Raw genomic sequence first — 12435 nt, 5'->3', positions numbered from 1 at the left:
CTGAGACCTCTTTCTTCTGGGGGAGGAAAGGCAAGGAACCCAGCTGTGGCCATTCTTCCCTTGTGTTGCCCAGGAAGTATTAATTAATGGCTTTCATTAGCTGGGCTTGTGCTACAATGGCCCTGCTGCGCTGCGTGCATCTGGATAACCGAGGAGCATCAACAAAGCCTGTTTGCGTTGCACCCCTGGTGTGGGAAGGTGCTGCTCTGCTAAAGCCGTGCTGACGTGGTCGTAGCGAGCCCCTGGCTGGCCAGCCTGAAGCTGTTAACAAATCCCATAAACTGATTATGGGCGTAAGTCACGCTCGGTGACCTTTCTCCCTCTCACTGACAGCTTTTCACACTGCACCTCTTGACCTTCCCTGTACCTGCTGGTGGGGGGCTCCCAGCGCCAGGGTGGCACAGGGGGGGTGCGAGCTGGGGACAGAGCCAGGGGCTGGCTCGTTGTGCCAGCAACCAGCGGGCTCTGCCGGGCTGGCAGCACGTTCCCACGAGGCAAAGCACGGCCTGGGGAGTTTGATGCTGATTGGAAGTGGCTCGGTTTTGCTTCCCAACGTGTAAAACAGCTCGTGGGGGCCAGTCTGCGCTGTGCTCAGCCCCTCCTAGGGCGAGGCTGCCGGGGGCTTGTCATCCCACTGCTCCCAGTGCTGCGCCTCCCAGAGCCCCAGCCGCAGGCAGGGGTAGCTGCGTGGGCAGGACCCTGCTGGTGGCTGCAGAGAGGGAGAATGGTGGCACTGGACAGACTGGCTCGGCTGTGGCAGACAGCTCTTCCTGGGCTGGCTTTTCCAAGGAAGGAGTTGAACACGGGTGACAAGGGACACCTGGGTGTCCACGGGACATGCAGTGCAGGGTGTGTTTTAAATATATTTACGGCCTTTGCAGGGCGGGGAGCCGGGGGAGGAAGCAGTTGCTCTAATGCAAACCAGGTCCCAGTGCCAAGAGCGTGCAGGCAGCTGCCCGCTGCTCTTTCCTAGAGGACTCCGGTGTGTCCCCTGCCTTGGGAAGTCCCAGGGGAGTTGCCCAGTCCCCTGGCGAGGGAAAGCCTGGTACTGTCTGCTCGCTGGCCTCCCACCTTCTCCCCTGCCTTGCTCTTCCCTGGGATTCCACAGGCAGTGAAAGCGGAGCTGGTGCCGCTTTCCCTGGCGAGGTTGCTGGGTGACTGGTAAACACAGCAAAGGCAGCGGCGGGGGGGGGCTGGCTGTCCTTTGCTCCCTCTTCCTGGAACTGGGGCAGAGCTGTGCCCAGTGGAGCCTGGCAGCCGGGGTGGCAGCGAGGGACCTGCCTTGAAGGGCAGATGGCCCCGTGCTTGGGCATTTTGAACTGAACATGGGGAACGTGAGTCCCAGCCCCAGGCCTGTGGCGTATGTCGGTGACCCTTTGCAGGGCTCCCTGCCCAAGCCTGGGGGGCTGTTGGCTTGTTTCTTACCCCAGCATCCAGCCTGGCTGCCCAGAGGAGCTCTGCTGGCAGAGCAGCCATGCGCTGAGCCCGGCTGGGGCTGGCCAGCCCAACACAGGGTCCCAGAGCTGCAGCATCCTTTCGGGCCGTGGCGTCTATCGAACACCCGGTTCACAGCAGCTTCTCTGTAACCTCTAGGAAAAAGTTTAAATGCAAGATACCGGAGCAAGTGGGGCACAGACAAGCCTCCTGCACACTTGGCTCTTCCTAGGCAGGACGTGGTGGCTGGTGTGGGCCATGGTGGCAAGCTGTGAGGTTCTAGCATATGTGGGGCTGCACTGGGGCTGTCGCCTCCCGTGCTGGTGGGCTGTGCCTCTGGCAGGTAATGGGAGAGGAAAACAGTGCTGGGAGCAATCCTGCTGCTCTAAATAGCTTGCCAGCTGCTGATGTTTGTTAACGTGGCTGAGCCATGGTCCTGCAGGAATGTGGGGTACTTGGGATCAGTGTTGTAAGGGGAGCTTTGTGGCATGGGAAGGAATCCAAAACACCAGGAAACACTTCCCAGGAAAGAAGCGTTTGCACCCAAACCCCATTTCTAGAAGGCCAGCACAGCCTCCTCTGTGGATCTATGGCTGCTTTTATTTTCACTGCAGTAATCAAGAGCTTGGGGCTGAAGTCCTGATCTCAGCCTCTCTGCCAGCATCCTGGGAGCTAAAGGCTGAACCAGTTCCACGTCGGTTCTCTCGACAGCTCTTCAGCTGCCCTGGAGCTGACTGCTGGCATCTGGAGGGTGTTGCCCCACTATGGAGCCCCGCACCATGTGCTCTGGGAGTGGGTTCAAAGGTGCTGGCCCAGCCTGGTCCCATCTGCACCCTGCACCCCTCTGCCCCGGCTGGGTCCTCACCCTGGTTCTGGGAAGTAGCCGTGAGCATCCTGCTGCATGGGGGTAGCTGCTGCGGAGATGGTACTGAAACTGCTGCGGCAGCTCTGCTCCCAGCCCGCGTGCCAGCGTGCCCGGGGGAGCAGGAAGGCTGGGGATGTTCTTGGCAGGGCTGGCTCCGCAGCGCTTGCCCTGCTGTCCTTGGACCTGCAGCTGCGCACCAGCTGCCTCTCTGGATAAAGCCCTGATACTGCTAAACCCCCTATGGATGATCTTAGGTGAACGCAAAGCAACTGAAGCCTTAAGATCATCCTTGAGCCTGGCTGCCCGGGCTGTAAGAGTCCATGGAGCTGTGCCCCAAGTGGGACGGTTGCTGGGGGACCTGCCATGCCTTTTCTCCCCCAAGAAAAAAGTTTTCTGCAGCACTCTGAGTGCAGGGGGGGCGTTGTAGGTGCTGCTGTGCCAGGCTAGCAATGGTGCTGGAGGCTGACTGAAGTATTTAAACAGCTGCCCTGCAAGAGCCTGTAAAGGGGATGCAGGTGTTCTGGCAGCACAGGCAGAGCATGGCAGAGCCAGGTCAGGGCTTGCCTCCTCTCTGGGTCTGCTGTATCAGCCGTGTGCCTGCCTGCTTGCCTAACCGGCTGCTGCCATGTGGGGTATAGGCAAACGTCTGTGGTGCTTTGCACGTGGGTTCAAAATGAAATATTGGAAAGGGACAATTTTATATCTGCCAGGTACCACAGCTTAGTCTGGCTGCCCTCTCAAACCCACCCACCCGGTTCCTGGGTCCCCACAGTTCAGCTTGAGGAATAACACTGCTTTTCTTTCAGCTAGGGAGAGAATAAGCTGCTCGTTGCTTCAGCTTGCATCAGGAGGAGTGTGGTAAATCCCTGGCGTCTAGTCTGGCTTTGTCCCAGTAAGCTGGAGTATGGAGGTGTTGCTGATGGAAAGCTGAGCGCAGCGTGGGAAGTGCTTTGGCTTAAAACATGTGAGCTGCCACCCAGTCTCCTTCCTGCAGAAAGGCCCCCAGGTGCAGTGTCTGCTCCTGCCGAGGTTGGGCCGGGGCAGTTGGCTTTCCCAGGCTGCAGAGCAGGAGGGGAGGCTGCCAGCTCCGGGCAGCACCCTCTCTAGAAGGAGAGATACCCATCTGACTTGCACGTCCTGTTAGATAAGCACTTCTCCTTTTAACACGCTTGCTGGGTAGGACCAACGCCTACCTTTCAAAGCTGCCGTCGAGTTGAAACACCGCTCCGGCTGCCGGCAGGATTTCATCAGGCAAACATGTACTCTGGCTCTTCCACCCGCTGGGGGACATCCGCACCTGCACTGTGAGGAGTCCCCGGCTCCCACCTCCCAGCTGAGAGCATCACCACAGCCCCTGGCAGGCCCGGAGCTGAGAGCCTCCCTGCTATGCTGAACAGGGTGCTCCTGCCGATGCATCCACCTTGCCCCTTGCTCCTGGTCCCCCTGCCTGCCATTGAGGCACCGGGCGGCTGGCTGCGCTCTGGCTGTGGCAGGGGACATCCCCTTGCTGATGGCCTCGGGAAGGAGGGTGCAGCATGAGGTTGTTTCCAGACTGGGTTTCTCTTCCCCAGCTATAAAAACTTTCAGGGTGTTTATTAAAATGCTCTGAACTGGCTTCTCTGTCCCAAACAAATCTGGTGCTGCTGGGCTCAGCCTGTTCTGTGCCATGCCACCCCTAAGCAGCTGGCTGCAGCTCTTTCTTAGCCCAGATTTTCCTCTAAATAGGTCACTCATTAATTGAGGGCAAGTACAAAGTTGCTCTGTTCCTCCTAGTCCTCCTAGGCTGGACAGACCCACTTCAGGAGCCGTGAGACCTGGGGCAAGGCTGAGTGATGAAATGCTCGTTGGCTGCTGCAGCTCCGGCTGGATTCTCCAGCTCCAGGACTTTGGTCACTGCTACGTGAAGCTGGAGATGGCAGGTTGGGGCTGACTCTTTCTCAACAGCCATGCGAAAGCCCAACCCTTGCTTGTTTGCAGGAAGAAGATCATAACAGCCGGAGTCTGGGTTGTGGCTGTTATGAGGAAGGGAGGAGCCCTGGTCTGGTGGGATGGGGTTGTGTGCCTCCATGGCGGAGGGGAAACAAGTGCTGCGTGTGTTCCTGCCCTTGAAAACTGCTCAGCGCGGCGATGCTGGTGCCAGGCCACGTGCTGGGGGAAGCGGGAGCAGGAGTGCAGCTCCTAGCAAGGACTCGGTGCTGGGGAGAGCTTTGCTCTTCACCTCGCCCGTGGTGTGCTGTGGCTGTGCCGTGCAGACCCCGCAGGTGCCCCAGCTGTAAGGGGATCCCGGGGCAGCTGGGCACCGCAGGCTGGGCTGCCCACCGGCCCACCCCGGCAGCTCCCCGCTCCTGCCCTGCGCAGGCTGTGACTCCCCGCCTGGGTGTGTGTGTTTAGCTTTCCCTGCTTGTTTCCATGCAAACAAGGGCAGATGGAGGGAGCCAGCTGCAGCCCCTCGTTCCTGGCTCCAGGGGCCAAGGTACAGCTGGGAGCACAGCCACAGCTGCCTGGTGGCTGCGGGACCTTTTGCTGCCCAGAGAGGGGTCTGCTGGAGCAGGACAAGCCATAGCTGAGGGTTCTGCCACCCTGGGTATGTCATTACCCCGCTCCTCGATGGCCAAGGGTGGCTGAAGCAGCCCCGCGCTGTTTTATCCTGCACAGGGGCTGATCCCCATCCCCGGGGTAGGGGTAAATGCAACCTTGGGACCTGGTGGGAGGGCTTGGGCCACTTCCCCAGAGGAGGAGGCAGCGAGATAAAGGCAGAGCCTGGCCCATGGCACCGAGGTTGAGTTGTGCTTTGAATCAATAGTGGTTTGCAACAGCCCCTGGGCGACCATGACGAGGAGCGCGGGGCAGGCAGCTGCTGCCCGCCTGCCCTCTGGGCTGAGTCTGTGCAGTGAGTTGTGTGCGGTCTCTGCTCTCAGGGCTGGGCCAGCCAGAGGAGGATCAAAGCCAATCCCTGTCCCAGGCCCCAAGGAGACTTGGAGAAGAGGGAAAGGCGGTGGGAAACTGCCCTGTTGGTGAACGGCTCGCGCCACCTCCTCCCTCCCTGCGTGCGTTTTGCTTTCCCAGGCTGCCAGGGCAGCGGGGCAGGGCGAGCCGGCCGGCCTGGGTGCTGCACCATGCAGAGCAGGTTTGGAGCTGCTGGGCCAGCTCGCCAGGGCAGGGAGGGCCGGCAGCTGCTGACAGAGGGGCTTTCGGCGCTGCGTCGGTCTCGGGTGAGCATGCAGGGCCGTGCCTCCTGCCGCAGGGACGGGCTGGGCATGGCTCTGGGTGCCGGCAGGTCTGCTCCCCAGGCTGGCGGTGCGGTGCAGGGGGGGGCTCCCAGCGAGACCTTTGTGCTGCCCCCGCCGTGGCTGAGTGGGGGTACGCAGGGGCTGGCGATGCCAGTGCTGGCAGCACCGTGCCTGCCTTGCCTATGCTTTGCTCAGCTGAGGCAGGACGGAGCTCCCGCCCTGCCGGATTTGGCACCGCAAGGTTTCAGGCACGCCGGGCAGGCCTGGCAAGCGCCGGCTGCCGACACGACCTTCCTGGGTGCTGACTCAGCAGGGTGGGTGGCTGCAAGCCAGGCTGGGAGCTGGGGGGTGCTGGGCAGGCTGAGCCCTTCGGCGGGCACAGCACCCACACCCTCCAGCCCTGCGCGTGGGCTGGCAGCCACCCCCACGCTTGCACCCTCCTCCGTGACTCCTGCATGCCTGGGCTCCTAGGGGGGCCATGCCTGCTCCCTCCCTCTCCCCTCCAGCTTCCCACACACACGCTAATCTGGTCCCACTGCAGCAGCGAGCGCAGCTCAGCGAGAGCAGCTCAGCTCGGGCAGGGCTGGGTTTGCAGGCACAGCTTCTGAGCTGGGGGCCCTGGGATGCTGTGAGCCCCCCCAAGATCTGAAGGACACAATCCTGCCTGGATGGAGCCGCCCAAGCTCACACCCCTGTGTTTCCAGCATTGCCCTTGGGAGCTGGGGGGAACAGGCAGCCTGAGCCAGGGGGGCTGCTCTCTGAGCCAGGGAGGTGGTGGGTGTAGAGCAGGGGTGGGTGGGATGGTGGTGTTTGCACTGTGGAGGACCCCTGGAAGGGCCGTGCAAAGAGAAGGAGATCAAAGGTGCATGGGAGGGCCCCTGGGAATGCAGATGGGCTCTGCTGCTCATCTGCCGCTCGCCGGGGGGGGGGGTGTGTGTGTGTGCGTGTGCACGCGCCCTCGCCCTCGCCTCGCCTCCCTGCCCTGCTGAGCTCTTCAAAAATCTGCAGATGCAAAAAGCCCTAATCCCGGGGGCCTTGCCCCAGCCTAGGGGTGTCATGCCCTTGGTAGGAGATAAGCGGGGTACTCCACCTCGGGGCCAAGCTTTGGAGCACGGCGCCATGATGCTGGGTGTGCTGGGCACTGGGGGCTGGCACCAGCCTGTGGGCGCTTGGAGGACAACGGGATGCCCTGCTGTGGGTGCCGGTGAGGTGCAGGCGTGTGGATGCCAGTGGCCGTCCCAGGGCAGCCACACCAGCACCTGCCACCCTCTTGCTTAAAACCACCCTGTCTCCCTTCAGGCCTCGGCAGCGGGTGGCAGCGCCTGGCCCCCGTGGGGGCCCTGTGCCGAGACCAGCGCAGGACACGGGGATTAGTTTTAAGCCGATTGCTGCTGCCCATTAGGGGAGCAGAGAGACACGGCTGTGGTTTCCCTGGTGGGTCACGGGGGGAGCGCGGCTGCCATGGGGCTGGCACCGCAGCCCAGCAGGGCAGGACGCGGTTTTGCCCCTTCCCCAGTCCGTTTGGTTTTGCTGCCACAGCTTGTAAGGGTTCATCACCTCCAGGAGTGAGGGTGGGCAGCCCCTGTCCTGCCCCAGCTCAGTGGCCCAGTGGGACACCCCGAGGGACCCTCCTGCCCACCTCCACTCTGGGCACCCATGGGTGTGAGCCTCCCTGTGCTGGGGCGGGGGGGCTGAGGGTGCTGGGGTTTGGCTTCCAGCATAGCGCCTCTTCTCGAGAGACCATCGATATTTTTTTGAAGGTAACACGCGTCTCTGGGAGGAGATGGAGAGAAGACAGGGAAGCGGGCAGCCCCTGTGGGCAGAGGAGGATTTATGGCTGCCGAGTTTCTGCAAAGACAGTAACCATGCAGGACTCTTGGAGGGGGTAGAGGGGGAAGAGCTGCCCAAAAAATGGAGTACGGCAGCTCGGCCTCCCCTCCTGGGTGCTTTCCAGAGAGCAAGGAACAAGGGGAGCTCATCCTGCGGGAATAAGGGAGGAATGACCGTGTCTGGCTGTGGGCCTGGGGGAAGCAGCCCTGCTCTGCCATTGCTGCCGTGTCCTGGCTCCCTCCTCCGTGCTGGGGCGTGGGGCTGTGCCAGCGGGTGCTGCTCCCCGGTGGTGCCGGCTGTGCCGGCTGACTCAGAGCAACACCCTTCCCGGGATGGCAGGCCTTGGCACAGCCGGCAGCGGCGCCGGGCGGGCTGGTCCTGCGCTGGCAGCGGTGCTGAGCTGGTGGAGGCTGAGCTGTGCTGAGTGTCTGAGCATTCCCCAGCAGTGCCGCCTCACCAGTGGGGAAACTGAGACAGGGAATGTGCGATGCCTGGGAGTGATGCCGGGGTGGCATCTCGCCCGGGGCGGCGTGACTCCCCTTGCTGTCCTTGGCACAGAGCGGCACAGCTGCCCCGCCAGGCCCCGAACTCCGGCACTGCCCTGTGCCCACTCTGCAAACCCCGGCGCTGCCCAGAGGCTCCGGCTGAGCTTCGTGGAGGGACAAGACTTTGCTCCCCCATCCCATGTAGCAGCCATCCTCATCCCAGCCGTCCTCCCCCTGGCCGTCCTGGGGCAGGTAGCAAAGCCCTGGCTGTGTTGTTCCCGGGGGAAGGGGCAGGCAGGAGATGTGTGCCTCAGTTTCCCTATCAGGTAGGTGGGTCAGCATTCCAGGCTTTACGCCCAGAGCTGCTGGAGTCATGGGTAACCGATGCGCACAGGGCGGGCGGAGGCACCCGGTGAGTCCCAAGGGGGATGTTTGCAGAGCATGGGCTCCCTGCTCTCCCCCCGTAGGCACCAGTGCTGCCCCCCAGGTGGGCTCTGCAACCGCCTGGCTGGCAGCTGGTGGCGAGAGGCAGGGAGCTGAACCCCAGCCCTGCTTCGGTGACAAGGAGGAGACCTGGGCTTCCCTGCAGTGGCTGGGGCAGATGGTTCACAGGTGGGCTAGGGGCAGGTCAGGAATCCTTCAAGTGAGGGGCTTTTTCTGGTCAGAAATTGCCAATATTTTCCAAACCTAAATCTCCTTCAGGGACAGGGTCAGCCCTGATAAATTTTCTGGCTGAAAAAAAGGAGGGGGGGGGGGGGGGGGGGAAGAAAGAAGGAAATAATCAAAGCTCTCTGAATTGGCATTTCCTGAATGAAGCGCCGTATTTTTTTAATTTGGGTGTGTGTGAGAGAGACATGGCTTTCCATCCTGCACCAGCATGTCATGTAACCCCCCCCCCCAACAACCAAAATCAAAACAAACTGCTTGGAAAGGATTGAAACGGAGCGGCTGGAGCCGTGGCAAACCAACAGTGCTGTCACGGGGGGAGAGGTTGGGTTTAGGCTTTTGGCTTGTACCCAGAGAGGTTTTGCGATTTCCACTTTTCCTCCTCGTGTGGGACGGGAATGACTTCCCCATCCCTGCGCTTTCCCAGCTGTGTCTATGGGTGGCCCCTCTGGGCAGGATCTCCTTGTCCTCCCAGCCCTGTCCCATCCACCTGCCCATCGCAGGCAACCCGGACCCACTGGGAGCCTTGGGGAACCGAACAGCACCAGCCCAGTGCCCCTTCATCTCCCCATGATGTGGGCTGCCAGCCTCAGGGTCCTGGCAGAACGGGCAGCGAGCGCGGCAGGCAGCACCCGTGGCACGCAGGCATGGCTTTCCCGGCTGTTCCCTGCCAGCCGTGGGGACAGGACAGGGGCATGCGTGGGAGAGTGCCGGCGGGGGGGTGCTGGGCGCAGGGAGTGCGGGTGATGCGCAGCCCTGCGTCAGCGTAGCCCCACCGGGGTGGGCTGGGTGCTGCCGGCTGCACCCCGCTGACTCAGCAGGATGGGTGCGGAGGCGGTTAGCCCTGCGGCATTTCGGCACAAGCTGGGGAGCCGGGAATGGGCTGGGTGGGAACGGGGATGCATGATGTGCGGGGTGTGCCGTGCCAGCGGCATGGCGGCAGCTGTGTTGGCATCACATGGCCATCCCGAGGACCTGTTGCTGGTGTCTTTCCACCCTGTGGGTGGATGGGTCTGTCTGCGTTTGGGGGTGGGGGTGGCCGGAGGATTAAGGCCTGGCCTTGCCTGGAAGGAAGGGACACTGGTGGCTTCTCTGGGGACGTGGGGGTGGTTCTGCTGCTGCATGGGGTGAGGGTGCCGGGGGTGGGGGGAGGAGGCATCCCCAGCCCCTGCAGGGCCTGCTTGCAGGGTGCTTCCCCACTGCAGGGCTGGGACGGGCCCAGGGGTAGGCAGGAGCGGGCAGGAGCGGGCAGGATTGGGCAGGAGCGGGCAGGGCGGGCAGCACAGCCTGCCTGCTCCGGCCTAGGCAGCACTGCCACCTGCCGTCCACCCTGCCTGCCTGCTGCCTGTGCCTGCCTGCTGCCTGTGCCTGCCTGCGCCTGCCTGCTGCCTGCCTGCTGCCTGCCTGCTGCCTGCGCCTGCCTGCTACCTGCGCCTGCCTGCTGCCTGTGCCTGCCTGCGCCTGCCTGCTGCCTGCACCTGCCTGCTGCCTGCCTGCTGCCTGCCTGCTGCCTGCCTGCTGCCTGCGCCTGCCTGCTACCTGCGCCTGCCTGCTGCCTGTGCCTGCCTGCGCCTGCCTGCTGCCTGCACCTGCCTGCTGCCTGCCTGCTGCCTGCCTGCTGCCTGCCTGCTGCCTGCTGCCTCCCTGCCTGCCTGCACCTGCCTGCTGCCTGTGCCTGTCTGTGCCTGCCTGCTGCCTGCCTGCGCCTGCCTGCTGCCTGCTTGCGTATACCTGTGCCTGCCTGCTGCCTGCCTGCACCTGCCTGCTGCCTGGGCCTGCCTGCTGCACCTGTCTCCTTCCTCCACCTTCATACTGTGCCTGCCTGCCTGCACACCTGCCTCCTGCACCTGTCTCCTTCCTCTGCCTCCATGCTGAGCCTGCCCGTATCTGCCCCTGTGCAGGCAGGCAGGCTCCCGGTGCAGGCCGTGGGCAGCAGGGCAGAGCAGGGGTGCAGTGCCGGTAGCTCCCGCTCCCCACGAGGCTTGCTGCTCCGGGGCTAGGGGTCACGTCAGGTCAGCAAGCTGAGGGGCTCCAGTGCTGGCAGGGATGTGATTAGTGTAGGGTGAACCCAAATGCCTGGGAGGCTACAAGGAGACATCCCAGCTCCTGTCCAAGGCAGCCGCTGCCCGGGATGCTTATGCTGCCCAGCAGCAGCCGGGACAGGGATGTTGCATCAGTTCCCTTTGCAGGAGCATGGCAGGGCTGGGAGCTGGGGGAATGTGAAGAGTAGGAGCAGGAGGGAGAGAGCAGCCCCCTGGGGCTGTGCTCCACAGGCAGCTCTTGTAGTGCCCAAACTGTGCTGGCACCAGGCTGTAGGGCTCCCACCCCCAAAGGACCAGCCAGGACAGTCACTTGGGAGTCAAGACCTTTATTGACCCCCGGGGTGGCTAGGTGGCACATGCAGGGCAGGAGAGGAGTGCAAGGCTACCTGCCTGCCAGCTGCATCCTCTTGCAGTGAGCAGCGACCCACAGGGACATCCATCACCCCCCTGGCATGGGGTGCCTGGGCTGGAGTGCCCCCCTTCCCAAGTTTAGGGTACCCAGGGGGCTCCCCCTCCCACTCACAGCCACCCCCCCACACCACCCAGTGGCCCTGTACCTCGGTCGCCAGCTCTTCCACCCGCTGTGTCTCCCTGTGGAATGGGCTGTCTCCAGGTGCCAAGCCGTGGCCCCAAGAACAGTATTTCCAGGAATCCCCAACGTAGTGCCTAAGGGATTCCTGGGAAAACTGGACCCTGAGGGCACGGCGACCTGGGCTTTCCGCCAGCCTCACGCATCCTTGCCACTGGCTGGGCTCCGCGTGTGGCTGATGGGAGTGCTGCTGCCACCTCCCTGCTGCTCCCCCCACCACACAAGGCTCCCACATTTCTGTGTGACTCCTCCCGCTGGTGCCCAGCGCCAGGCCAGGGGTCCCGAGCAGCCATGGGGGCCCCTCTGCTGCAAGGAGAAACCTCCCCATCCTCCTCTCCCCCCTTGCTGTCTGCAGGGATCAGGAGCTTCGGGGTGAGCCCTTTCCCGTATCCAGGGCTCGGCTCTCCTTGCGTCACTCGTCCCAGCAGGTGGGGGGTCCCAGTGGTCCCCAGGGTGTGCAGTTCCTCCCTTCCCGAGCTACAGTGCTTCATCTCAGACTCCCAATTGACCAGAGATGCAGCACTGCACCTTGGGCTGGGAGACATCGAGGAGCCTGCGGTCACCTTTGCTGCAGCTGATGTACGTCTGTGGGTCATGCTACAGCAAGGCTGTGTGTCTGCCTGCCTGCCTGGGCGCAGGCAAAGAGGTGTCCCCTGCTCCAGAGCCATGTGCCCACATGCCCCATGCCCAGCCCAGACATGATGGCAGGACGGACCTGGGCTTGGTAGCTCAGCCTGGCCCCAGCTCTGCAGGGACAGAGAGGGATAGGGACAGATGAAGGGGTTCTGCCTTCAAATCCGTGTAACCTCTCCGAGAGCTGGTGTGGAGCTGGGTGAGAGGGTGAGGGTAATAGGACTCCCCCCAGGGCCCAGGACTTCCACTCAGTAGGGCCAGGACGCCTCAGTACAGTGTGGAGCTGAGGGCATCACACAGTGCATCCCTCCCTGCCCTCTGTCCCTTTCCCACCCCGAGGTTTGAGGAGCATGTAAAAGTTCCTGCTGTCCCTCCCCACCCTTGTTCCTGTCCCCATCAGAGGAGAGCCTGCGGCTGGCCAGCACCTCAGCTTCCCAAGCTCAGACACCAGCCCATCCCAGGGTGGCAGGGCTAAGCCCCCCCTTCCCATGGATGAGGATCAGGGGCTGCAGGGGGAAAGACCCTGGACCTTCACCCCCAGGTCTGGACAGGTATCAGCCCATCCAGACCCATGCGTGAGGATCTGGGGGGAAGCAGGAGGAGAGGGAGGATGGAGGGAGTGGCTGAGCCCAAAAATGTCTTTCACAGACAAACACTAACA

Source organism: Falco naumanni, chromosome 8 (assembly GCF_017639655.2).
Source record: "Falco naumanni isolate bFalNau1 chromosome 8, bFalNau1.pat, whole genome shotgun sequence".
Classification (NCBI taxonomy): Eukaryota; Metazoa; Chordata; class Aves; order Falconiformes; family Falconidae; genus Falco; species Falco naumanni.
This window is presented reverse-complemented; position numbering follows the sequence as displayed.